At 39.9% G+C, this 26,172-nt stretch overlaps 1 protein-coding gene across 1 annotated transcript in view; it reads right to left on the bottom strand.

Annotated features, from left to right (window-relative positions):
- Nucleotides 1-26,172, bottom strand: part of LOC111973200 (anion exchange protein 2) — a 112,221-nt gene that overhangs the window by 72,037 nt on the left and 14,012 nt on the right. Inside the window, exon 2 of the mRNA XM_024000478.2 lies at nt 7,385-7,441. The gene's annotated coding sequence lies outside the window, so the exon portion shown is untranslated. The remainder of the gene's footprint in view (nt 1-7,384; nt 7,442-26,172) is intronic.

Genomic DNA, 26,172 nt, shown 5'->3' with positions numbered 1-26,172 from the left:
AAACATAACCTTTAGAAATATATGTTAAGTCCATGAAGTGGCAATAGAGGTGGATGAGGAGGAAACCCTTTACACAAGTGAGCAAGTGAGAGGACGTCTCCATTTCCTGCTTGATCATCTCGCTCGGTGGCCTCCTTTGCGGCCTTCTGCACGCTTTCCCTCGCGGAGCAGCACAGGGGGGAAAAAAGCTCTGTAAAGTCTTCACCTTCTCTAATCTATGTTTTGTCAAGTCACCAAAATGTGTGCATACAAGGACTGGGAGAAGCTTTGTTCTGGTGGAAGTTGGTAAAAACAAAAAAACAGGAAGGAGGTAAGTGGCGAAGACTGCTACAGTGTGAAAGCCTGTGATACGTCATAACAGCTGATTGGTTAGAAATTGAATAAATGGATTGAGGGATTTTCCCCACTTCTAAGGAACAAGACGTAAGTCAAGGTGACTCAAACAAACAAACATACACTGCTCAAATACCACCCTCATGGAGTCTGTTTCTGACCGTTTGAGCAGACACATGCACATTTGTGGCCTGCTGGAGGTCATTTTGCAGGGCTCTGGCAGTGCTCCTCCTGCTCAAAGGCGGAGGTAGCGGTCCTGCTGCTGGGTTGTTGCCCTCCTACGGCCTCCTCCATGTCTCCTGATGTACTGGCCTGTCTCCTGGTAGCGCCTCCATGCTCTGGACACTACGCTGACAGACACGCAAACCTTCTTGCCACAGCTCGCATTGATGTGCCATCCTGGATGAGCTGCACTACCTGAGCCACTTGTGTGGGTTGTAGACTCCGTCTCATGCTACCACTAGAGTGAGAGCACCGCCAGCATTCAAAAGTGACCAAAACATCAGCCAGGAAGCATAGGAAATGAGAAGTGGTCTGTGGTCACCACCTGCAGAATCACTCCTTTATTGGGGGTGTCTTGCTAATTGCCTATAATTTCCACCTTTTGTCTATTCCATTTGCACAACAGCATGTGAAATTTATTGTCAATCAGTGTTGCTTCCTAAGTGGACAGTTTGATTTCACAGAAGTGTGATTGACTTAGAGTTACATTGTGTTGTTTAAGTGTTCCCTTTATTTTTTTGAGCAGTGTATAATAACACGAAATCCTCCATCACGGAGATTCCCTCTTCTTGCACATGCAATCTATCAGTGAGAGCTGTCAACCTTTCAAAATTAAATATGGCACTGTGTTGAAATTTTAAAATATCACAAATTATTTAAATAGCAGTTCCAGTTGACAGGTAACTCAAGAGTAGGCATTTATAACTTCAGGCCACCAGTGGCAGAGCTTCAACTACTGTACAAATCCTTCATGTTCCATGAAATAAATTAATACTGCTTGATGAAAAGAACAATTAAGGTCTCCCAGTAAGCTTTCCAATTCTTCAGACATGGGAATCAAGTTGGACTAACATCTGCACTGTGTCCACTTAAACTATTGTTCTGGTCAAAATCTTTGTACCTGCTCTGAAAACAAGTCAATAGAGTCAATTAAAAGGCCCCCTAGGGCAAGTTCCTCAGTTTAACGGGTATTAACTGCAGTCAATACCCATTATATTTCATAAGAGTTGTACCTCCTAGGCCTGTATGACCTGCAAAGCATGACCCCTCTGTGAAATTATAGAACTTGGGTAACGCAATATACAGTAAGCTATAAGTCTACGCTTATAGCAAAGCCAAGTCTAACAGCTACTCGGTTAAGAGTGGTTATTGCAGTAGTAGCGATATCTACAAATAATATAACATGAAGAGTATCGTTCAAGTCTATAAAAAGCTTTTTGTAGCCTTGATCCACAAGACAAGCCCATAAGTCTTGAAAGCCTCAATTCAAGTGTTGTAGATAAAACATGTGTTTCAGTAGCAGAGACAATTTTAGGCCTTTCAATTGTGTGGCATACAAGTATGGACCACAGATTACATGCACACGGAAATTATTCAGACTGCTTGACTTTTTCCACATTGTTACGTTACAGCCTTATTCTAAAATGTATTCAATAGTTTTTTCCCTCATCAATTCCATACTCCCGTACGGACTCCCGAGTCCATACGGGAGTTGCAGCGATGGGACAGGACTGTAACTACCAATTGGATACTTCGAAATTGGGTTGAGAAAAAGAGGGTAAAAGAAAGAAAAGTCCACAAAAGTATTAAAAATGAAATATCACATTTTACATAAGTATTCAGACCTTTTACTAAGTACTTTGTTGAAGCACATTTGTCAACGATTACAGCCTCAAGTCTTCTTGGGTATGACGCTACAAGCTTGGCACACATGTTTTTGTAGAGTTCCTCATTGTTCTCTACAAATCCTCTCAAGCTCTGTCAGGTTGGGTGGGGAGCGTCGCTGCACAGCTACTTTCAGGTCTCTCCAGAGATGTTCGATCGGGTTCAAGTCTGTGCTCTAGCTGGGCCACTCAAGGACATTGAGAATTGTCCTGAAGCCGGACTTGCTCCGGACTAGTCTCCCAGTCCCTGCCGCTGAAAAACATCCCCACAGTTTGATGCTGCCAACACCATGCTTCAACGTAGACGGTGCCAGGTTTCCTCCAGACGTGATGCTTGACATTACGGCCAAAGAGTTTAATCTTGATTTCATCAGACCAGAGAATATTGTTTCTCATTGTCCGAGTCCTCTAGGTGTCTCAACATCACTTTGTTGGTATCCGGTTGCTAAGCAAAAACATTTTGTTTGTCCAGACCAATGGGTCAGGGTTCCGGTCTAGAAGCGTGGTTTTGACTGCTCCTACAGTTTCGCTTCGGCACTGACGCCGGCCCAGAAAGACAATTTCCACAGACGGCCACATAGAAAAGACAGCTTTGAAAATTCCTAATAAAGACAATTTAGTCATCACATTTGTGCACAAAACATCCATTGAATTACTGAAATAGTTGCTGTGGACTTTTTATTTATTTTTAAATCACTCACACCCAAAGATAACATTTCTATTCATCCCATGTCTGCCATGTTTTTGGATGATGTGACGACATCGTCGCTGCTCGAACTGAGCTATAGGCTGCTCCCTGTGTGCACTGAGTGCTAGTGCGCATGTGATGTTAAAAACAACAGTCGGACATCTTGGACCCAGTGTCCAGTTCTTATTATACCCCATTGGTCCAAACGAAACTAGCCTGTCAAAAGTTGCTAAATCACATCTAAATTCTCATAGTAAATACATACTGCAATTCCAAAAGCTTTGATTTTAAGCCTCAAAATACAAAAACTTGCCAAGCTAAGAACTAAATGTTTGTTATAAATTCCAATTCTATGAGGCTTCACGTTGTCATGGAAAATATTAATGTTAATTCCAACAACCAATGAGCAACTCTGCCGTAAGTCTGGCACATATTGAACGTTGAGATTGCCAAAGAGTCTGGCCTTTTTGGCAATGACAAKGAGCGGCAAGGAATCAGGTACTCAGACTAATTTTAGTAGTCACCACAATTAACAGTGAATTTATAAGAATTTATATACACAATAGAGGGAAGAGGGATTCACTGAAACATTTGAACCGGAGACTGATGCGTAAGAAATGAGTGCATCGGTCAACGGAACCCCGAAACGATCCCAACGTAGCATGTGTCGGTCAGAAAAAATGTATTCAAACATTACGAATTGCCGGATCTCCAATTTTATTTTCTCCAATTACTTTCTATCCTCCAAAAATACCTAAATCTTGTGACATCTGCATCCTCTCCTTCAGTGTCCAACTAAGGATGTAATTATGTTGACAGTCATTGATCTACAGGTCCTTTTACATAGATGCAGTAAAGAGGTCGATGGAACGAACACATACCATTGACCAGATTGGTGCACATTCAACAAAGTGGATATTTGTTAAATCTGTCATGATTTATGTATTGTAATTAACCACATTGTACGCCTGTTAAGTTCAATTTGAATATATTTGGCTGCATGACATTTAGAAGTTGTCCCTTTTCAGGTTTAGAAGTGACTGCTAAATGCTAACGCCCATTCATATAAGCTGGTTAACATAGCCAGCATACAGAAATTGGTGGTGGTAGTCAGTTGTTTTTAACTGTAATGCAGTTGATTGGTGACGATGACATGAACATGTGTTGGGGTTGACATCCATACAAGCATTATACTCCAATTTGTACCTCAACATATTGTAAAATACATATAACACAATAGCCTAAATGTAGGCTCATTTTGCTGGGGGGCAAGGAGATTCGAGATCGTTCCCCAGTGGCCTTTTCCCCCACACATTTCCATTGTTTTGGTCAAGTTTGATTTTATTTCTTTATTGCCTTATATATTACAGCATTTTGGATGACTGTCATTCATATTTCAATCACCCAGCTCAATGTAACATTGATAGGTTTAGGCTACTACATGACTCAATTTTCCCTATACCCATCATGAGGTTGCTACAACCTAGCCTATGAATGAAAGTTTACAACATAGGTGCACAGGTAGAGAGAAAATGTTGAGTAATCAAGGTGACAGACTGACACATTCGATACAGCCTTGCACACTTTTCCCTGCGTCTAGCTGATCTAGAGTGTAATAATTTGATAAATTAATTTAAAATGTTGAAAGATGATAAAATAATTCCACTCTGAATCCTTATAATTGTATGAAATGGATTACAATAATACAATTATTATTAATGATGTGTGTAGTTTTAGTCAGAATTAGGGTAAAACAATATATCTGTACAATATATCTTTATAGTATCTTAAACACAGAATGTCTGAGCAAAATTCGGTGCCGACCTGGCTAGGCCTCAGAGATTTGGGAGAGGGCAGGGAATACTTCTCACGGTCTCCCTAATCTTTGTCGGCTGGGTAGTGATACAGTATGTGCGTATGATATCTACTGTTTGTGTGATAGTATGTGCGCAGCTATAAAATTGATGTTTTTGTATTGTGGACTTGAGAGCGCTCTCGTGAATAAACATTTGACTATTGTAGGCTGGGCCTCTGTCTGTTTTCATTTCAACCAGTATCTTACAAATTCTGGGTTGCAGACTGAGTAGTTAATTGAAGTTCAGTTTATGAACATTGACAACATAGTTCTCTTAACATAATTAGTCCAACAGTTGCAAACGAGAGACTATTGGACAAATTCAGGTATATTTATCCCCAATTCTTTTGCTTCCATTTAAGAAACATTTGAACAGAATGAATACACCACTGATCACGCTCAAACACAGACCACTTTCACAAACATGATCATTTTGCTCATTGTATAATTCCTTCTTGCATCTACGCGCTCTCCTCCTCTCACCTTTTTCCTTTGTTTGTGGACTTCAGCTGTCTGTGACCAGGCAAAAATAACTTTCCAAGCCAAACCTTCATATCATAACCGCTACACACAGCCTATATCATTGTCACCATATTAACTAAAGTCATAGTCAACATAGCTACTAGAACTAAGTGGTTAGTAAACCCGCTACAATCATGCAGTACAGTGTACAGTCAGCAAGCAGTTTAAAAAGTCTCACCGGCAGGCCCCAGTGGCAATAAACTAATAAAACCAAAAGCTTACCTTGACTTGGAAGAAATCCAGTGTTGGATAGCCATAGCCAGCTAGAAAACATAGCATCCCTCGGTTTCAGCCAGCTTTTTGAGTAGGCTACACTAGCTAGCTACATTCACTAGCTAAGAGAAAGTAAAAAAAAAAAAAATAGCTAGATCTCGCGCTCTTGCTTTTCCTTCATTTCAAAATTAACAAATGTATTTAACTGTTCAACTATTCCGAGTCAAATACTCACCACATTTTATGCAGTGCAGTACTAGCTACCTGTAGCTTATGCTTTCAGTACTATATTAATTCTCTGATCTTTTGATTAGGAGTAAGTCTAGGTTTTGTATTTAAGTCAATGTATCCAATGGAAACTGTCTGTCCTCTGGCTACACCATGGTGCTACCCTACAGAGGGCTGTTGAGGCTACTGTAGATCATTTAAAAACTGTTTTAATCAATTATTTGGTGACGTGAATATATTTAATATAGTTTTCCTAAAAATTATCACTTTTATCACCTCCACTCATGGAGTATACCAAACATTAGGAACACCTTCCTAATATTGGAGTTGCACCTAGAGCTGTGGCAGTCACGAAATTCCATCAGCCGGTGATTGTCCAAAAAAATAACTGTCGGTCTCACAGTAATTGACCGTTAATTAACAAACACATTTAGCATCTCCTGGCTTCCACACATAACCTACAAGCCACTGATGCCAACATTCGGAAGTCTAATAAATCCATGTAGTATAGCCTACACCGTCACAATAAATCCATTATTTATTTTAGACAGGTCTAAAGAAGCATGATATAAAGGAAATGTAGTCTTTTTAGGAAGAACAGAATAGCATACTCCGAGTTGTCCTTATGTTAGGTCCTGATCTGTCAACGCCAAAAGCCTGTAGGCAACACTGGTTGATTTAGCAGACAAGATTTGCTTATGATTCCGTGGCATTATTTTATAGTATGAAGAATACAATTGAACAAAGCTTAATTTAGACTTAATGTAACTTTAGTTGTTCTACAAACGTTGGGCTATATGTTTTGATTTTTAATACATTGTAAGGCTGCATGATGCGACTAAAAAGTCACTAGAAAGACATAAGATCGGCTTTGTTCTTTGCGCAGGCTGTACAAACTACATCAGTCTCTCATTCACAAGCACTTGATAATGCCTAGAGTTTCACAGCAGCATCCCCTTTGTGTGGCCATAATGCACTAAAAAAATCTATGCCTTTTGCGGGCAGTGGACGTTGTGCCCTTCTCCTTGAGGGACGCGCGCTCCATCACGTAGCCTGTGAGAAAGAGCTGATCACAAGTGAAGACAGACACATCGGGGACGCAACTGCGCGCATCCTTATCCAATTCCGAGGTGCATATTGAAGATACTAGAAGAACTGTCCACAATGACTTTGTCAATATTGGGAAAGTTTAAAAATAAATATAGTAGGCCTAGCCTATAGAAAACAGATTCTCTTTTTACTAGAGGCCATCACTCTGTTTTCTCACGCAATTGCATAGCCTATAGAAATGTTGCGCAACATGWGCTCATGGCCTCTCATGAAGTGTTTGATTCGATTTTCGAATATATTTGCATTGATATCAGAGTAATTAAAAGGGACAATAGAGTGCTGAGTACGTGGCAGTTAGCAAGTTTGATAGGCTACTAATGAGAATCAGCAGCAATCAGAGTCTTTTGCCCTCAGAACAGCCTCAATTCGTCAGGGCATGGACTCAACAAGGTATCGAAAGCTGGCCCATGTCGACCCAGKTGTGTCAAGTTAGTCAAATGAAAAAAATCGAATGAAAACAGAGAAATGGAACAAGTTAGGTATCAAAACTTCCAAGTCACAACTGAGACTGTAGAGGGAAGGACAAATTAAATAAAACGTATACTGTACCTTTGTCTGCTTACTGCAGGGGAGCCACCGCTGACATCGTGATGCATCTGAGCGCCGCTATGACAGGGGGTTAACCAGGAACCAGACCAAGTGAAAGAAAGAAAAAAGAGGAAGAGAAAGAAAGCTGCAATTAGAGCACCGTTACTGGCTGTGTTGTAGTTATCCCAGACGCTCTCCCTCACACTAGCAGGCACAGACTGACAACAGCAGCCTTCCTCATCAAGATAATGTTTCCTCCTGGAGCTGACAAGTAGCCATGTGACCGGAGTCAGTGACTCGACAATGAGTCAGAGACTTGACACACACACCTATTAACAATTTTTTAGGCACAATTGAATACCTTATAGGCTCTAAACTTAGAGGCAATCTGCAGTTCAAACAATAATAAAGTGGTTGCCCCGGCGCTGTTTTGGTAAACAGGTGAGGGATGGGGCTGGAGAAATGTAACCACTCAAATTCATAGACAGAACTAAGGATGCAAGGACTGACCATCTATGATATCAAAAATATAGTTTTAATCATGTTGAGGCTGTACAGTGTTTGGTTTACAATTGCATTGTTTACAAACAATAAAGTAAAACAAGCTTATAGTATTGGTTCTAATGGGATACGACAGTTGAACTAAGCCCATGAGGCATTTCAAAGTTATATACTTCAAGAATCAAATGGTATAAGTAAATTTAAAAAATGATGTAGCATATAAACATTATACCAGTAACTTGAACTGCTCAAAAATAAACAGATAACACTTATTTCCTTGTAATAAAACAAGGCCAGAGTGATGGAGTCGTTTAGCTAATCTTGTGTGAGGAAAGCCTTCACCTTCCCAGCAGACTAACATACAGGATAATGTGAACCCTGTATCAGGAATTACCTGATACATCAAATCTTATTCGTCACATTCGGTAAATACAACTGGTGTAGACTTCACCGTGAAATGCTTGCCTACGAGTAAAACAATAGAAACACATGAGGAATAAGATCAAATACAAGACTGTCGCTATATATAGGGAGTACCAGATCAATGTGCATATTTGAGGTAGATACAGCGCCTTCAGAAAGTATTCACAACACAATACCTCATAAGTCAGTGGAATTATGTAAAAATATATATATATATACAAGTTTACACACATTAATTTGAAAAGCTGAAATGTCTTGAGTCAATAAGTATTCAACCCCTTTGTTAGGGCAAGCCTAAAATTCAGGAGTAAAAATGTGCTTAAAAAGTCCCATAATAAGCTGCACAAATACTGCCCTACATAATTTAATGACTACCTCATCCTTGCACAAAATGATCTGTAAGGTCCCTCACTTGAGCAGTGAATTTCAAACAGATTCAACCAAAGACCAGGGAGGTTTCCAATGCCTCGCAAAGGGCGGAACCTATTGGTAGATTAGCAGACAATGAATATCCCTGTGAGCATGGTGAAGTTAATAATTACACTTTGTTGGTCTATTAATTAGGGATGCACGATATTTAAAAAATATCGGAATCGGCAGATATTAGCTGAAAATGCCAACGTTGATGTGCAAAACCGATGTCAAAGCTGATGTGCCTACCTATATAACGTAGATAGATGACGTAATGACGCCACGAAATATACAGCGTGTGTGTTTCAACTGTACTAGAATGTTTAAGGCCGCTACAATATGAAATATCGGTATCGGGTTTTGTGGCAAGGAAAATATTGGATATCGGTATCGGCCAAAAATGTCAAAATCGCTGCATCGCTAGTACTAATAAACCCAGTCATTTCTAAAGATACTGGTGTCCTTCCTAACTTAGTTGCCGGAGAGAAAGGAAACCGCTGACGAGGCCAACGGTGACTTTAAAACAGTTACAGGGTTTAATGGCTCTTAATAGGAGAAACCCGAGGATTGATCAACAACATTGTAGTTACTCCACAATACTAACCTAATTGACAGCGTGAAAAGAAGACTGTACATAATAGAAAATATTCCAAAAAACTTGCATCCTGTTTGCAACAAGGCACTAACGTAATAATGCAGCAAAGCAATTCATTATTTCTCCTGAATACAAAGTGTTATGTTTGGGGCAAAACCAACACATTACTTAGTACCACTCTCCATATTTTCAAGCATAATGGTGGCTGCACCATGTTATGGGTATGCTTGCAATCTTTAAGGACTTGGGAGTTTTTCAGTAAAAATCTTTTTTTTATGGAATGGAGCTCAGCACAGGCAAAATCCTAGAGGAAAACCTGGTTCAGTCTGCATTCCACCAGACACTGGGAGATGAATTCACCTTTCAGCAGGACAATAACCTATAACACAAGGCAAAATCTACACTGGAGTTGTTTACCAAGAAGACAGTGAATAGTCCCGAGTGGCCGAGTGACAGTTTTGCCTTAAATCTACTTGAAAGTCTACGGCAAGACCGGAAAATGGTTGTCTAGCAATGATCAACAACCAATTTCAGAGTTTGAAGAATTTTTTAAATAATAAAATGTGCAAATGTTGCACATCCAGGTGTGGAAAGCTCTTAGAGACAAACAAAGACTCAGAGCTGTAATCGCTGCCAAAGTTGCTTCTACAAAGTATTGACTCAGGGGTGTGAATACATACAGTACCCGTCAAAAGTTTGGACACACCTACTCATTCCAGAGTTTCTTTTTTTTAAACTATTTTCTACATTGTATAATAATAGTTTTGATGTCTTCACTATGAAATAACACATGGAATCATGTAGTAACAAAAAAGGGTTAAACAAATCAAAATGTATTTTATATTTGAGATTCTTCAAAGTAGCCACCCTTTTCCTTGAAGACAGCTTTGCACACGCTTGGCATTCTCTCAACCAGCTTCATGAGGTAGTCACCTGGAAGGCATTTCAATTAACAGGCGTGCCTTGTTAAGTTAATTTGCTTTCCTTAACTTTTTATGGCTGCAGGGGCAGTATTGAGTAGCTTGGATGAAAGGTGCCCATTTCAAACGGCCTCGTACTCAATTCTTGCTCGTACAATATGCATATTATTATTACTATTGGATAGAAAACACTCAAGTTTCTAAAACCATTTGAATTATATCTGTGAGTAAAACAGAACTCATTTTGCAGCAAACTTCCTGTCAGAAAGTGAAAAATCTGAAATCGAGGCTCTGTTCCAGGGCCTCCCTAATCATTTGCTTGAAATCTATTAGTATACATGCACTTCATACGCCTTCCACTAGATGTCAATAGGCTGTGAGAGGTGAAATGGAGTGTATAGCTATTTCTATGGTCAAAAGAGAGAGCTTGGAATGACATGACCCCAAATTCCTTTGTTCAGGAAGGCGCAGGAAGTACATCAGCATTGGCTTCTGAAAAGCTTTTGTTATAGACGGCTAATATCTCCAGCTTTGATTTTATTTGATAAATGTGACAATATCATCGTAAAGTATGTTTTTTTCAATATAGTTATATCAGATTCTAGAATTTTTTTCGGGAGTTTTGGCGTGTTCCGTTCTCTGCGTTTGTTCACGATGGACAGCTTAGCGCCACTTGGCTAGTTTTGCTTGCTAATTTGAGAGGGAAAAAGGACATTCTCAAACCAAACAACGAGTGTTCTGGACGAAGGACCCCTTGTGCAAGATTCTGATGGAAGCTCAACAAATGTAGGACCCATTTATGATGTTATTTCCTATTTCTGTCGAAAATGTGTTGTGTTTTCCACCTTGATTTTTGGCGCTGTCTCGCTATAACGTAAGCTGCATGTCGTACTAAAGTTATTTTTAGAATTCTAACACGACGATGATTGCATTAAGAACTAGTGTATCTATCATTTGCTGTACAACAAGTATTTTTTAGTAACGTTTATGATTAGTTATTTGGTCAGAATAGGTGAGTGTCAGAAATATATCCGGAGATTCTGGAAAATAGTTGCTACGTTTTCACAATGTATAACCACGGATTTCAGCTCTAAATATGCACATTTTCGAACAAACCATATATGTATTGTGTAATATGATGTTATAGGACTGTCATCTGATGAAGTTTATGAAGGTTAGTGAAATAATTAATATATTTTGCTGGTTTTGTCGCTATCGCTACTGTTGCCTTGAATCAATGTAGTTGTGTGGTTGGCTATTGTAGTAAGCTAATATAATGCTATATTGTGTTTTCGCTGTAAAACACTTAAAGAATCGGAAATATTTGCTGGATTCACAAGATGTTTGTCTTTCATTTGCTGTACACCATGTATTTTTCATAAATGTTTTATGATGAGTATTTAGGTACTTCAATTTGGTCTCTAATTGTTCTAGCTGCTTCGGTGCTATTTGTGATTGCAGCTGCAATGTAAAACTATGATTTATACCTGAAATATGCACATTTTTCGAACAAAACATAGATTTATTGTATAACATGTTATAAGGCTGTCATCTGATGAAGTTGTTTCTTGGTTAGTTTGGTTGGTTCTTGGTTAGTTTGGTTGGTTTTGTGCAAGCTACCTGTGCTGTGAAAAATGTCTGTGCTTTTTTGTATTTGGTGGTGAGCTAACATAAATATACGTGGTGTTTTCGCTGTAAAACATTTTTTTTTAAATCGGACATGTTGGCTGGATTCACAAGATGTTTATCTTTCATTTGCTGTATTGGACTTGTTAATGTGTGAAAGTTAAATTCTAAAGTTATTTCTAAAAAATATATTTTGGACTGGCTGTTGTCATATGTGTACCGACACCGGGCTTGCAGCCATAAGAAGTTAATGCGTTTGAGCCAATCAGTTGTGTTGTGACATGGTAGGGGTGGTATACAGAAAATAGCCCTATTTGGTAAAAGACCAAATCCAGATTATGGCAAGAACATCTCAAATAAGCAAAGAGAAACGATAGTCCATCATTACTTTAAGACATGAAGGTCAGTCTATCCGGAATTGCCCACACACGACAACTGCAATGAGTCGTTTCCACATCCTCAAAGGATATTGGGCAACGATATCCTGGCAGATCAAATTGCTTCATTTTAGATTAGATGATAGCAGCTAATATCGGGGAGGAAAACTCGACATCTACATTTTAGAAATGGGGTTTTAGAGAAGTAGCTTTTTCTATATGCAATGGATGTGGTTTTGATATAACTTAGTGCTTCTGAGATGGAGAAATGACTGCTATCAGGCTACATTGTAGTCCAGAGGCATAGTACGTTACCTCCATGAAGAGAAACAGAACTATCAATCCGCTTAAACTTCCACAAGTCAGCTAAGGGAGTGGATTATACAAGTTTTGAACAAAGTGTGTAGTAATTCGAATCTGAACACTTATCCACTTGGCAGTCGGTCAAACAACAAGCATTCCACATTAGCTTATATGAGATTTAATGCTAAAGAAATGCCTGTGACCATGGGTAACAAAGCCCTATGTTAACATGCACACGTGTGTGTGTGTGTGAGTGTGTGTGTGAGTGTATTGGTGTCCATGCATGATTGTTTGTCAGTGGGTAAATAATTATGTGCTCACAGGGAGTCAGTCAAATGACGGTCTTGGGGAAAGAAACGCAAAGCAAAAGCCACAAAAAGCAAAAACTAGAGAGGCCACTTTAAAGACTGGGGTTTTCCTCTGTTTCCGATCGTGCTCTGGAAATATCATTTATCCATTGGGACTGTGGTCAGTCCTATAAACAGCGGTGTGAGCTTCTTTGGATTGTGGCGGACGATGAGCAATTGAGCATTGGAAGCGGATTTACCTTGGCCACCAGACAGTAGCCTAATGCTCAGATTATTTCCAATTCAAACTTTCTTCCTCTGCAACACAGCCAACTACACTCTCTTCCTCAGTTCCAAAAGAAAAACAGCATATATACTGTATTTGCTAGCGGAAATAGTTGTGGTGAGCTACAGCATCGTACAAACCAACGCTGGCTAAAGTGACTTACAGAACTTAACTGGGGAAAAACATGGGTTGTGACGATACCAGTATCTCAATATTTTTCCCCCATGACAAAAATGAAACATTGTTTCCTTGACACGATACTAATGAGTATCGTGATACTGGTACTACCTCAGCCCTAGCAAAAACATGAACATCAAACCAACAATATCAATAAACTAGTCTAAATAACAGATTAAAAGTCCTTACTGAAGCAGATTCCCTCCTGCTTCCTGTCACTTCAATTCCTGTTACTGCAAGTCCAGAGACGGAGACGCCCATTGTAAAATGTTGATTTTTGTGGTAATTAACCATTTCTTTGATGTGTGCTTGGGGTTATTGTTTTGCTGGAAGATCCACTTGCGGCCAAGTTTCAGCCTTCTGGCAGAAGCAACCAGGTTTTTGGCTAAAATGTCGTTGTACCTGGTAAAGTTCATGATGTCGTTGAATTATTTAATAAGGGCCGCAGGACCAGTAGAAGCAAAACCGCCCCATAACAAAGATCCACCATCATATTTTACAGTAGGTATGAAGTTATTTTCTGCATATGCATCCTTTTGACGCCAAACCCACCCCTTGTATATGGCCAAAGACCTCTATATTCATATAATCTCACCGGAGCACAGGTTCCAATCCAAGTGCCAATGCAGTTTTTCAAACTCCAGGCATTTACATTTGTTGGTTGCTCTCTAGGGATGTAACGATTCACTGATACGCATTGGTCCCAATTGAAATGTTTAAGATGCATTGGTCCGAGGACCCCAAACCGATACAATTGTAGCACGCATCACTCAGAAAATCGATTAAAGCGCTACAAATCTCAGATTCACACATATATTACCATCTGCCTTCCAAAAATTGCTCATATTTTCTGACAACTGATAAGCGCTGACCAAAGCAAGGTTCCTGATCCTGTTCCTGATCTTGCGCGGCACCTTCTGCATTCAAATGCTAAAATGGCTTCATAAAAGTAAGCTACCCGGAGACAACTCTGATCTGGCTATAACTGTTGAACGTGGCTTACAATAGATTTTATTATGATTGTTCAGGTTCACCATCAGCAATAGTTTTGCTTTAAACAATCAGTGTATAATCGTCATTTTAGATATACAGGGTAAAGTCAAAAATGTCATAATGAGGACATCAATCACTTTTGCGAGGCGCACTGCATGGCTGAAGCGAGAGGAGAAGATCACTCCGTAAACATTTTCCAAACAGTCAAAACCTGTCGATTTTGAGATTTTACCCTAAGTAGTGCAATGTATACAGTACCAGTCAGAAGTTGACACCTCATTCCAGGGTTTATCTTTATTTTTACTATTTTCTACATTGTAGAATAATAGTGAAGACATCAAAATATGAAATATTTTATAAAATCAGTAAGACAAATTGTCTATAAATGGAGAAAGTTCAGCACTGCTGCTACTCTCCCTAGGAGTGGCCGTCCTGCAAAGACGACTGCAAGAGCACAGCGCAGAATGCTCAATGAGGTTAAGAAGAATCCTAGAGAGTCAGCTAAAGACTTACAGAAATCTCTGGAACATGCTAACATCTCTGTTGACGAGTCTACGATGCGTAAAACACTAAACAAGAATGGTGATCGGAGGACACCACGGAAGACGCCACTGCTGTCCAAAAAAAACATTGCTGCATGTCTGAAGTTTGCAGAAGGGCACCTGGATGTACCACAGCACAACTGGCAAAATATTCTGTGGACAGATGAAACTACAGTTGAGATGTTTGGAAGGAACACCATGTGTGGAGAAAAAAATGGCACCGCACACCAACATCAAAACCTCATCCCAACTCTGCTTTGCTGCCTCAGGGCCTGAACGGAAAAATGAATTCCCAAGTTTAAGGAGAATGTAAGGCTATCCGCCAATTGAAGCTCAACAGAAGTTGGGTGATGCAACAGGACCCAAAACACAGAAGTAAATCAACAACAGAATGGCTTCAACAGAAGAAAATAACACTTCTGGAGTGGCCCAGTCAGAGTCCTGACCGCAACCCGATTGAGATGCAGTGGCATGACCACAAGAGAGCAGTTCACACCAGATATCCCAAGAATATTGCTGAACTGAAACAGTTTGGTAAAGCGCAATGGTCAAATTCCTCCTGACCGTTGTGCAGGTCTGTCTGATCCGCAACTACAGAAAACGTTTGGTTGAGGTTATTGCTGCCAAAGGAGGGTCAACCAGTTATTAAATTCCAGTTAAAAAATTCCGCCCTGCACTGTGAATGTTTACACTGTGTTCAATAAAGACATGAAAACATTGTTATTAGTTTAAGCAGACTGTTTGTCTATTGTTGTGACCTAGATGAAGAGCAGATCATTTTATGACCAATTTATGCAGAAATCCAGGAAATTCCAAAGGGTTCACATACTTTTTCTTGCCACTGTACACTATAGACATACATAACAAACAGAAGTCCTTGTGTTTCTTGGCTATTTACATTGTTTTGTTCACAAGCTAGGTTGTTTTTCTATGTTTGAGTTTCAACTGCTAGGGAAGCTTCTACTAAATCAGACAATCTCACAGGCACAAACATGACTCGTCACGTTACCATGGTAACCTCCTACCGCAGTTTAACATTTGTCATCTGTGATATTTTGGTTAAAAGACTCCGGTTACAAAAAATGTTTTATTCAATATACCACATTAGTTACATCTTATTAGTAATACATTTGCTTATGTTTTTTTGTGTTTTGTGGGTGTAATTTTAGCAAGTGTTTTTGGGGGCTGTTTAAAAAATCTGAGTGGCTTGGAGATTTTTTAATTTTTTTTTTTTTAAATTTTTTAATAAATCTACCTGCCACAGTGGCTGGTGAAACAAAGTTTATTTTATGCACGGATTACATTAGTTTCATTTGACTACCATTATTTCAATTGAAGTCATCTCATCTCCAGAGAGCTGCTGCCAGTGCTGTCTGACAAATTCGTAGTTATTCAAAGTAAATAAAGACTTAATACTTAAGACTGAATAACAACTATCAATCACTTAGATCATGTATTTTCATGTAGAGATACCTCGAAGCAACTGCTATCCATCCCTCTCAATCGAGCAGTCTTCGGTCTCTTCTCTCCCTCTGTCTGCCCCACACTAACCTAACCTAGTTGGTGTAAAAGAAACACAAACAAGTAGGCACGCAATGGACTATGGTCATTGTAGTTATTTACCCCATTTTCTGTGCTAAACTACGTAGAATATTGGCCTGTTGGAAACTTCATCGCACAGTTTGTGCTTGATCCGATTCATCTCTAGAAAAAATGGAATACAAATAGTTGAACCAACATTGGTCAATTAGTAGTTTAAAAACAAATTACACTATTAGTTTGTCTGCAAACAGCTAGTTTGTCTTTTCTTAGCAAGTTGTGGCTAAAATACATTGTTAGCCACTAATGCTAAAATTGCTAGGTAGCTGGCTAGCTAGCTGTAAAATCAGAGTCAGCACAAATGTAGCTAGCTAAAATACAGCCTGATACCAGTGCTGGTGTAAGCCTAGAACAGTATGTTTGTGCAATGGTATCTTCTAAATCAGAGAGGAAAAAGCAAAACATGAATATGTTAGCTAGCTAGCTACATATTAAAAATATAACATCGTATACGGTCCCCAAGGAAACACTGACTAACACTTCGGTTCCTACCCTTTCCCAATTTCACCGTGGCTTCCTGTTCTTGTGATGTCAAACAATGCATTCAAAGTGCAGCCGACTATATCAACTATTGAATTACAATAATCATTATATTCCCATGATTTAAAACAGTTCACCAATCAACAATACATCATATATATACACATCAGGCAGTCCTACCTGAAAGTGTTGAAATGAAAACAAAAGTGCAGACATTTATTAAAATGCTTAATTATTNGAACAGTATAAAACAAATCAGAATGGCGAATGCCCCACTGAAAATCACTTGTATTGTTCAAAACTGTCAAATATTTTGTGAAAAATATTGTGATAAAATATTTTGGCCATATCACCCAGCTCTAGACTAGGTCGTCAGAGCTGGTACCATTCCTTGCAAAATATACTTTTATAATCTACTATTGAAGTTGTATTTATATTTTTTGGACTACAATTGTAAGACTAATACAAAAGCTATGCACTTGGCATCAGTCTGAATAGAAAGCTTTAAGTCTTTGGTATAAAAAGGTGAGGAATTAACTCTTGATCCAGATCAAAAGCATGGCAAATCTTTTTTTACAAACACCAAAGACAAATTCCCAAATCCCCAGTTAAGGCCTACATGGTTTAGGTACTAGTAATTGTTGTACACGATCATGTTCTCTTCTGGCCATTACACACACCAGCAATGGCCACTATGAAGCCTAATCTCTCAGATCATGATCAATTTGCATTTGTATGGTTCAAGCTCTGGTCAGTGTTACAGCAGCTGTTGCATACCAATGTTTAGGCCTGAACACAGACCATACCGCTATACAAATGTCAGTGTGGATGACTCCTTGCTATGTTATTCAGTATATCCACTTAACCCTAGCGTAGGGCAGTGTTGTCATGCCCACAGGCACTGCCCCCTCAGATTTGTCCTGTTTTTACATTTTTCAGATGTTCAATTAATTACTAAACAATTAAGCCCATGTTTTATCATAATTACTTACAAACAACAACAAAAATCTATCATCGGTATTTTACTGAGGGGGCACACTGACTGGACCAGGCAAAGAGTACCCCCCCCCCCCCTATTCTCCCCAGTAAGTGGTTCCTTCCAAGGTGCACAGAGCATAAGATATGCCTAGGCAGGATGCTAGATACTCTAGTGGATGCAGTATCGTCAGGGGAGGAGAGAGTGATTTGATTTTAGCTGCCGGTGATAGGCAATAGGTATGTTTGTAAATGAATCTGATCAAGCTATGTAGCCTATTGATTCCTTCTTGATGAATAAATCAAACAAATGTTTTGTTTCTCTGTAATACTAGCCACCTAGCAATTTTATGAAGTTGGCTTTAGCTAACCAGCTAGATTGGGAACCCATCTTACATCCTCGAAAAACTAGATACAAAGCCATTTCAGGCTATCGATCTTAGCATTGCTAAACTTTAGAAAAGCAAGCAATTACTAAATGTACTGAATAAGACAACATTCCTTTCAATATTTTACCCGCAGAGATGCAGAGAAGCATATTTAGTTTCTTATATAGCATATTATATAGCATATAGCATTTTTTTTAAAGAACCACCAGTCAGGAGGATACAGACAGCTCAAGGGTTTGCTTAGATATGCAGAAAAGTACTTGATTTAAAATAAATGACAATTTAACAGGTAAATGCTTAGATAACCTACGCAGAAGAATATATATATATTTATTTATTTTTTTACATAGTATTGGGAGTAGAGGTCGACGATTATGATTTTTCAACACCGATACCGATTTATCGGACCCCAAAAAAAAGCAGACACCGATTAAAAGCGGCCGATTTTTATATATATTTGTAATAATGACAATTACAACAATACTGAATGAACAATGAACACTTATTTTAACTTAATATAATCGATGTAGTCTCAAATAAATAATGAAACATGTTCAATTTGGTTTAAATAATGCACAAACAAAGTGTTGGAGAAGAAAGTAAAAGTGCAATATGTGCCATGTAAAAAAGCTAACGTTAAAGTTCCTTGCTCAGAACATATGAAAGCTGGTGGTTCCTTTTAACATGAGTCTTCAATATTCCCAGGTAAGAAGTTTTAGGTTGTAGTTATTATAGGACTATTTCTCTCTATACCATTTGTATTTCATATACCTTTGACTATTGGATGTTCTAATAGGTACTTTAGTATTGCCAGCCTAATCTCGGGAGTTGATAGGCTTGAAGTCATAAACAGAGCAATGCTTGAAGCATTGCGAAGAGCTGCTGGCAAACCGCAGGGAAGTGCTGTATGAATGAATGCTTACGAGCCTGCTGCTGCCTACCACCGCTCAGTCAGACTGCGCTATCAAATCATAGACAATTATAATATAATAACACAGAAATACGAGCCATAGGTCATATGGTCAAATCCGGAAACTATCATTTCGAAAACAAAACGTTTATTCTTTCAGTGAAATACGGAACCGTTCCGTATTTTATCTAACGGGTGGCATCCATAAGTCTAAATATTGCTGTTACATTGCACAACCTTCAATATTACGTAAAATTCTGACAAATTACTTCGCAACGAGCCAGGCGGATCAAACGGTTGCATATACCCTGACTCTGTGTGCAATGAACGCAAGAGAAGTGACACATTTTGCCTAGTTAATATTGCCTGCTAACATAATTTTTTTAAACTAAATATGCAGGTTTAAAAATATATACTTCTGTGTATTGATTTTAAGAAAGGCACTGATGTTTATGGTTAGGTACATTCGTGCAACTGTTGTGCATTTTTCACAAATGCGCTTTTGTTAAATCATCCCCCGTTTGGCGAAGTTGGCTGTCTTTGTTAGGAAGAAATGGTCTTCACAAACTGCTGCATATACCCTGACTCTGTTGCAAGAGAAGTGACACAATTTCCCTAGTTAAAAGAAATTCATGTTAGCAGGCAATATTAACTAAATATGCAGGTTTAAAAATATATACTTGTGTATTGATTTTAAGGCGTTGATGTTTATGGTTAGGTACACATTGGTGCAACGACAGTGCTTTTTTCGCGAATCACCCGTTTGGCGAAGTAGGCTGTGATTCAATGATAAATTAACAGGCACCGCATCGATTATATGCAACGCAGGACAAGCTAGATAAACTAGTAATATCATCAACCATGTGTAGTTAACTAGTGATTATGTTAACATTGATTGTTTTTTATAAGATAAGTTTAATGCTAGCTAGCATCTTACCTTGGCTCCTTGCTGCACTCGCATAACAGGTAGTCAGCCTGCCACGCAGTCTCCTCATGGAGTGCAATGTAATCGGCCATAAACGGTGTCCAAAAATGCAGATTACCGATTGTTATGAAAACTTGAAATCGGCCATTCCGATTAAATCGGTCGACCTCTAATTAGGAGTAATGATTATGTCTCTAGATTACAGGTGTTTATGGCTCCGTTTCAGGTGTTTGAAAAATGCACAATTCTCCAACCACCCCAGATCCATCGTCACGTACTTTGTGCCCCCTCTAAAATAATGGGCGCATGACACCAAGCAAAAGTAAAATCATTAGCGAACAAAATTATCAAAACAGCTGTGCCAAAACTTTGTGGACCCAGCCAGCATAAATGCTCAGCGTGCTAAGGTGTCATTGTTAGTCCACTGGAGAGCATCTCAGGTTGCACGAGTACTATAAAAAGGTCAATGTTCTCACGAGATAATGGTAAATGTGAAGCTTTTTGATCTACACAAAATAGTCCATGTCAGTGTATTTAAAAAAAAWATGAATTAATAGAAATTCAATAACGAAAATAGTCGTTGCATAAATATTCACCCCCATTTGTTTAGGCAAGCCTAAATTAGTTCAGGACTAAAATTTGGCAAAACAAATCACATAAGTTACATGGACTGTGTAAAATAAAAGGGGTTTAACATTATTATTATTTTATGACTACTCCTTCCTCTGTCAAATATTGAATTGGTAGATGGGTAACAATAACAAAATCAGACATTGGACAGATCTTTAAGTTAATAATTATACTGTGGATTTATTTAACCACCCAGACAGATCAAAGATGCAGTCGTCCTTCTGAACTGAGCTGCAAGGACAGGAAGGAACCTGCTTAGGAATGTCACCATGAGGCCATTTGTGAATTTAAAATAGCTACAGAGTCCAATAGCTGTGATGGGAGGAAACTGATGCTGGATCAACAACATTGTAGTGACTCCATAATAACCTAAATGACAGAATGAAGAGAACTATAAATATATACAGAATCAAAATATTCCAAAACATGCATCTTGAATGCAACAAGGCACTAAAGTAATACTGCAAAAAAAACGGCAAAAGAATATACTTTTTGGCCTAAATGCAAAGCCTTATGTTTACGGCAAATCCAACAACACATCACAGAGTAACGGTCTAATGTTCAAGCCTGGTGGTGGCTGCATCATGGTATGGGTATGCTTGACATCGGCAAAGACTGGGGAGTTTTTCGGAATGGGCTAAGCACAGGCAAAATCCTTGGATGTTTCAGTCTGCTTTACACCAGACACTGGGAGAGAAATTCACCTTTCAGCAGGACAATAACCTACAAGACAATGCCAAATCTACACCGGAGTTGCTTACCAAGACAGTGAATGTTCCCGAGTGGCCAAGTTACAGCTTTGACTGAAATCTGCTTGAAAACTTATGGCAAGACTTGAAAATTGCTGTCTAGCCATGATCCACAACACCTTGACAGAGCTTGAACAAGTTAAGAATAATGGGCAAATATTGCACAATACAGGTGTGCAAAGCGCTTAAGTGACATACCCAAAAAGACACAGCAGTAAATCGCTGCCAAAGGTCTTTCTAAAATGTATTGACTCGAGGGGGTGGTGGTAAGTGTGCCAAACAGTATGTGGTTCGGTATATACTTAGAAGCTCCAATGGGGTTTAAAGCAATGACTGTTGGCCAAAGAGTAGGCTATCCAAAGAGTTCAGCCAAAGTAATTGTAACACTGCTTATTTGATGCCTGCTGATTAGAGAGCAGTTTCAGCCATTCTGAGTGATTGGAAATGAAAAACAGCATTGATATCACATTTGTTATGGATATGATACACCTTTTTTTATTTTTTATTTAATGGTTTCTCAAGCCCTTTGGAGAAGGAAAGAGATGTGTTTATCTTTACAGATTAAGTACTGAGCCAATTCATTTGTGAAGGAAAGCTGAAAAGAAAATAAACAAATAGTGGCAAGAACTCTTGATAAGAACGCAGGAGGGAGGTGTTCTCCCGCCTTTCCTTCTGGATGTTGAAGCAATACACAATAACATAGCCTATGTGAAGAGGTCCACTAAGCCCTGTTGGTGGTGCATTTACATTGTTACACAAAGTCCAGTTTTAACTGATCATTTCACAAATGGAGCTGCTTGATTTCCTCATTTTAACATTTAAAAAAAAATATGTTTAGGCCTATCACGTGGCGATATGTCAGGCATCAGAATCGATTGGGCCTCTGCGATAAACCTCAACGTTTTTTGGTCATCTCAAGTCCGATTAAAAAGTTACACTCAGCAATACGATATACAGTTGAAGTCTGAAGTTTACATACACTTATGTTGGAGTTACTAAAACTCGTTTTCAACCACTCCACAAATGTCTTGTTATCAAACTATAGTTTTGGCAAGTCGGTTAGGACATCTACTTTGCGCATGACACGTATATTTTCCAACAATTGTTTACAGACAGATTATTTCACTGTATCACAATTCCAGTGGGTCATACATTTACATACACTAAGTTGACTGTGCCTTTAAACAGATTGGAAAATTCCAGAAATCAAAAGAAATCAGCCAAGACCTCAGAAAATAAAATTGTAGACCTCCACAAGTCTAGTTCATCCTTGGGAGCAATTTCCAAACACCTGAAGGTACCATGTTCATCTGTACAAACAATAGTGCGGGGAAACTCCCTTTTGTTACTTTACATGTCTATTTTTCAGGTGTAGTATAGTTTGTGTTCATATAGTTTGTTTAGGCTCAGTGAGAATGAGGAGAGTTCAACCCATGGGGAAAGGTACCACCCTGTCTTTACAGTAGGATTCAGTCTGCATATTGGTTGGTCAAAGTGCAATGGCAGGTATGACTGCGTCATTTACACCCAGAAGTAAAGGTGTGGCAATTCTTGAGAAGAAAAAAAACGACCACTTAAGGTATTGAATTGTGAGAAAGATAAATGTGGTTGTTTTGTTATAATTAAAAAAGGCACTTTACAAGGACAGGACATTTCCACCACCCTGATTTCCTCACTAAGGTATTTCTAGACTTCTTAGAATTAAAAACTCAGACACTGCAGTGGTTGGAGGAGATTTTAATTGGTTGTTTAACACCCTTATTTGACAAGTTTCCCAGTAGCATAGTTTCACCCTCTCCTCAAGCTAGGTCACTTAAATCTATTTGTGATCATCTGGGGTATGCTGATGTCTGGAGAACCTTTCATCCCTCAAACAGAATGTTCACCTTTTTCTCTGCACCTCATGGATGTCAGACTAGAAAATATAACTTTTTTTTTTTTTTTCACCTTTATTTAACCAGGTAGGCTAGTTGAGAACAAGTTCTCATTTGCAACTGCGACCTGGCCAAGATAAAGCATAGCATAGCAGTGTGAAACAGACAACAACACAGGAGTTACACATGAGTAAACAATAAACAAGTCAATAACATGGTAGAAAAAAGAAAAAAAGAGAATCTATATACAATGTGTGCAAAAGGCATGAGGAGGTAGGCAATAAATCAGATAATTACAATTTAGCAGATTAAACCTGGAGTGGTAAATCATCAGATGATCATGTGCAAGTAGAGATACTGGTGTGCAAAAAAAGCAGAAAAGGAAATAAAAGCAGTATGGGGAGGGTGAGGTAGGTAAATTGGGGTGGGCATATACCGATGGACTATGTACAGCTGCAGCGATCGGTTAGCTGCCTGCGATAGCAGATGTTTAAAGTTGTTGAGGGAGATAAGTCTCCAACTTCAGAGATTTTTGCAATTCGTTCCAGTCGCAGCAGCAGAGAACTGGAAGGAAAGGCGTCCAAATGAGGTTTTGGCTTTAGGGATGATCAGTGAAGATACCACCTGCTAGAGCGCGTGCTACGGCTGGGTGTAGCCATCGTGACCAGTGAACTGAGATAAGGCGCCAACTTTACCTAGCATAGCCTTGTAGATGACCTGGAGCCAGTGGGTCTGACGGCGAACATGTAGCGAGGGCCAGCCGACTAGGGCATACAGGTCGCAGTGGTGGGTCGAATAAGGTGCTTTAGTAACAAAACGGATGGCACTGTGATAAACTGCATCCAGTTTGCTGAGTAGAGTATTGGAAGCCATTTTGTAGATGAACATCGCCGAAGTCGAGGATCGTAGGATAGTCAGTTTCACATAGGGTGAGTTTTGGCGCGTGAGTGAAGGAGGCTCTGTTGCGAAATAGAAAGCCACTCTAAGATCTGATTTTGGATTGGAGATGTGTGATATGAGTCTGGAAGGAGAGTTTGCAGTCTAGCCAGACACCTAGGTACTTATAGATTCCACATATTCTAGGTCAGAACCGTCCAGGGTGGTGATGCTAGTCGGGCGTGCGGAGTGCACAGGCAGCGAGACGGTTGAAGAGCATGCATTTGGTTTTACTAGCGTTTAAGAGCAGTTGGAGGCCACGGAAGGAGTGTTGAATGGCATTGAAGCTCGTTGGAGGTTGGTTATCACAGTGTCCAAAGAAGGGCCAGAAGTATACAGAATGGTGTCGTCTGCATAGAGGTGGATCAGGAATCGCCCGCAGCAAGAGCAACATCATATTGATAATACAGAGAAAAGAGTCGGCCCGAGAAATGAACCCTGTGGTACCCCCATAGAGACTGCCAGAGGACCGGACAGCATGCCTTCCGATTTGACGCACTGAAACTCTGTCTGCAAAGTAGTTGGTGAACCAGGCAAGGCACAGTCATTAGAAAAACCGAGGCTTACTGAGTCTGCCGATACAGAATATGGTGATTGACAGAGTCGAAAGCCTTTGCCAGGTCGATGAAGACGGCAGCAACAGTACTGTCTTTACTCGGATGGGTTATGATATCATTATAGTACCTTGAGCGTGGCTGAAGTGCACCCGTGACCGCGCTCGGAAACCGGATTGCACAGCGGAGAAGGTACGGTGGGATTCGAGATGGTCAGTGATCTGTTTTGTTGACTTGGCTTTCGAAAGACTTAGATAGGCAGGGCAGGATGGATATAGGTCTGTAACAGTTTGGGTCCAGGTGTCTCCCCCTTTGAAGAGGGGGATGACCGCAGGCAGCTTTCCAATCCTTGGGGATCTCAGATGATACGAAGGAGAGGTTGAACAGGCTGGTAATAGGGGGTGCGACAATGGCGGCGGACAGTTTCAGAAATAGGGGTCCAGATTGTCAAGCCCAGCTGATTTGTATGGGGTCCAGGTTTTCCAGCTCTTTCAAACATCTGCTATCTGGATTTGGGTAAAGGAAGAAGCTGGGAGGCTTGGGCGAGTAGCAGCGGGGGGGGGGGGGGGTGTGCTGTTGGCCAAGGTTGGAGTCGCCAGGAGGAAGGCAATGGCCAGCCCATTGAGAAAATGCCTTGTTAAGTCTTCGATCATCACGGATTTATCGGTGGTGACCTGTTTACCTAGCGCTCACGTGCAGTGGGCAGCTGGGAGGAGGTGCTTCTTTGTTCTCCATGGAGCTTTACCCAGTATCCCAGAACTTTTTGTGAGTTAGAGCTACAGGATGCCAAATTTCTGCTTGAAAAAGCTGGCCTTTGCTTTCCTGACTGACTGCGTGTATTGGTTTCCTGACTTCCCTGAACAGTTGCATATCGCGTGGCTCTTCGATGCTATTGCAAGTTCGCACACGGATGTTTTTGTGCTGGTCGAGGGCAGTCAAGGTCTGGAGTGAACCAAGGGCTATATATCTGTTCTTAGTTCTGCATTTTTTTGAACGGACGCATGCTGTCTAATATGGTGAGGAAGTAACTTTTAAAGAATGACCAGGCATCCTCAACTGACGGGATGAAGGTCAATATCCATCCAGGGTACCGCGGGCCAGGTCGATTAGAAACCGGCCTGCTCGCAGAAGTGTTTAGGGAGCGTTTGATAGTGATGAGGGGTGTCGTTGACCGCGGACCCGCGGGCGGATACAGGCAATGAGGCAAGTGATCGCTGAGATCTTGAATTGAAGACAGCCAGCGGTGTATTTGGAGGGCAGGTTGGTCAGGATAGGTCTATTAGGGGCCCATGCTGACGGATTTAGAGTTTGTACCTGGAGGTTCCTCATTGATGATTTGTGTGAGAT

This window comes from Salvelinus sp. IW2-2015, linkage group LG14 (genome assembly GCF_002910315.2).
Source record: "Salvelinus sp. IW2-2015 linkage group LG14, ASM291031v2, whole genome shotgun sequence".
Lineage (NCBI taxonomy): Eukaryota > Metazoa > Chordata > Actinopteri > Salmoniformes > Salmonidae > Salvelinus > Salvelinus sp. IW2-2015.
The sequence above is the reverse complement of the archived record's forward strand: the minus strand, read 5'-3'. Positions and strand labels throughout refer to the sequence as shown.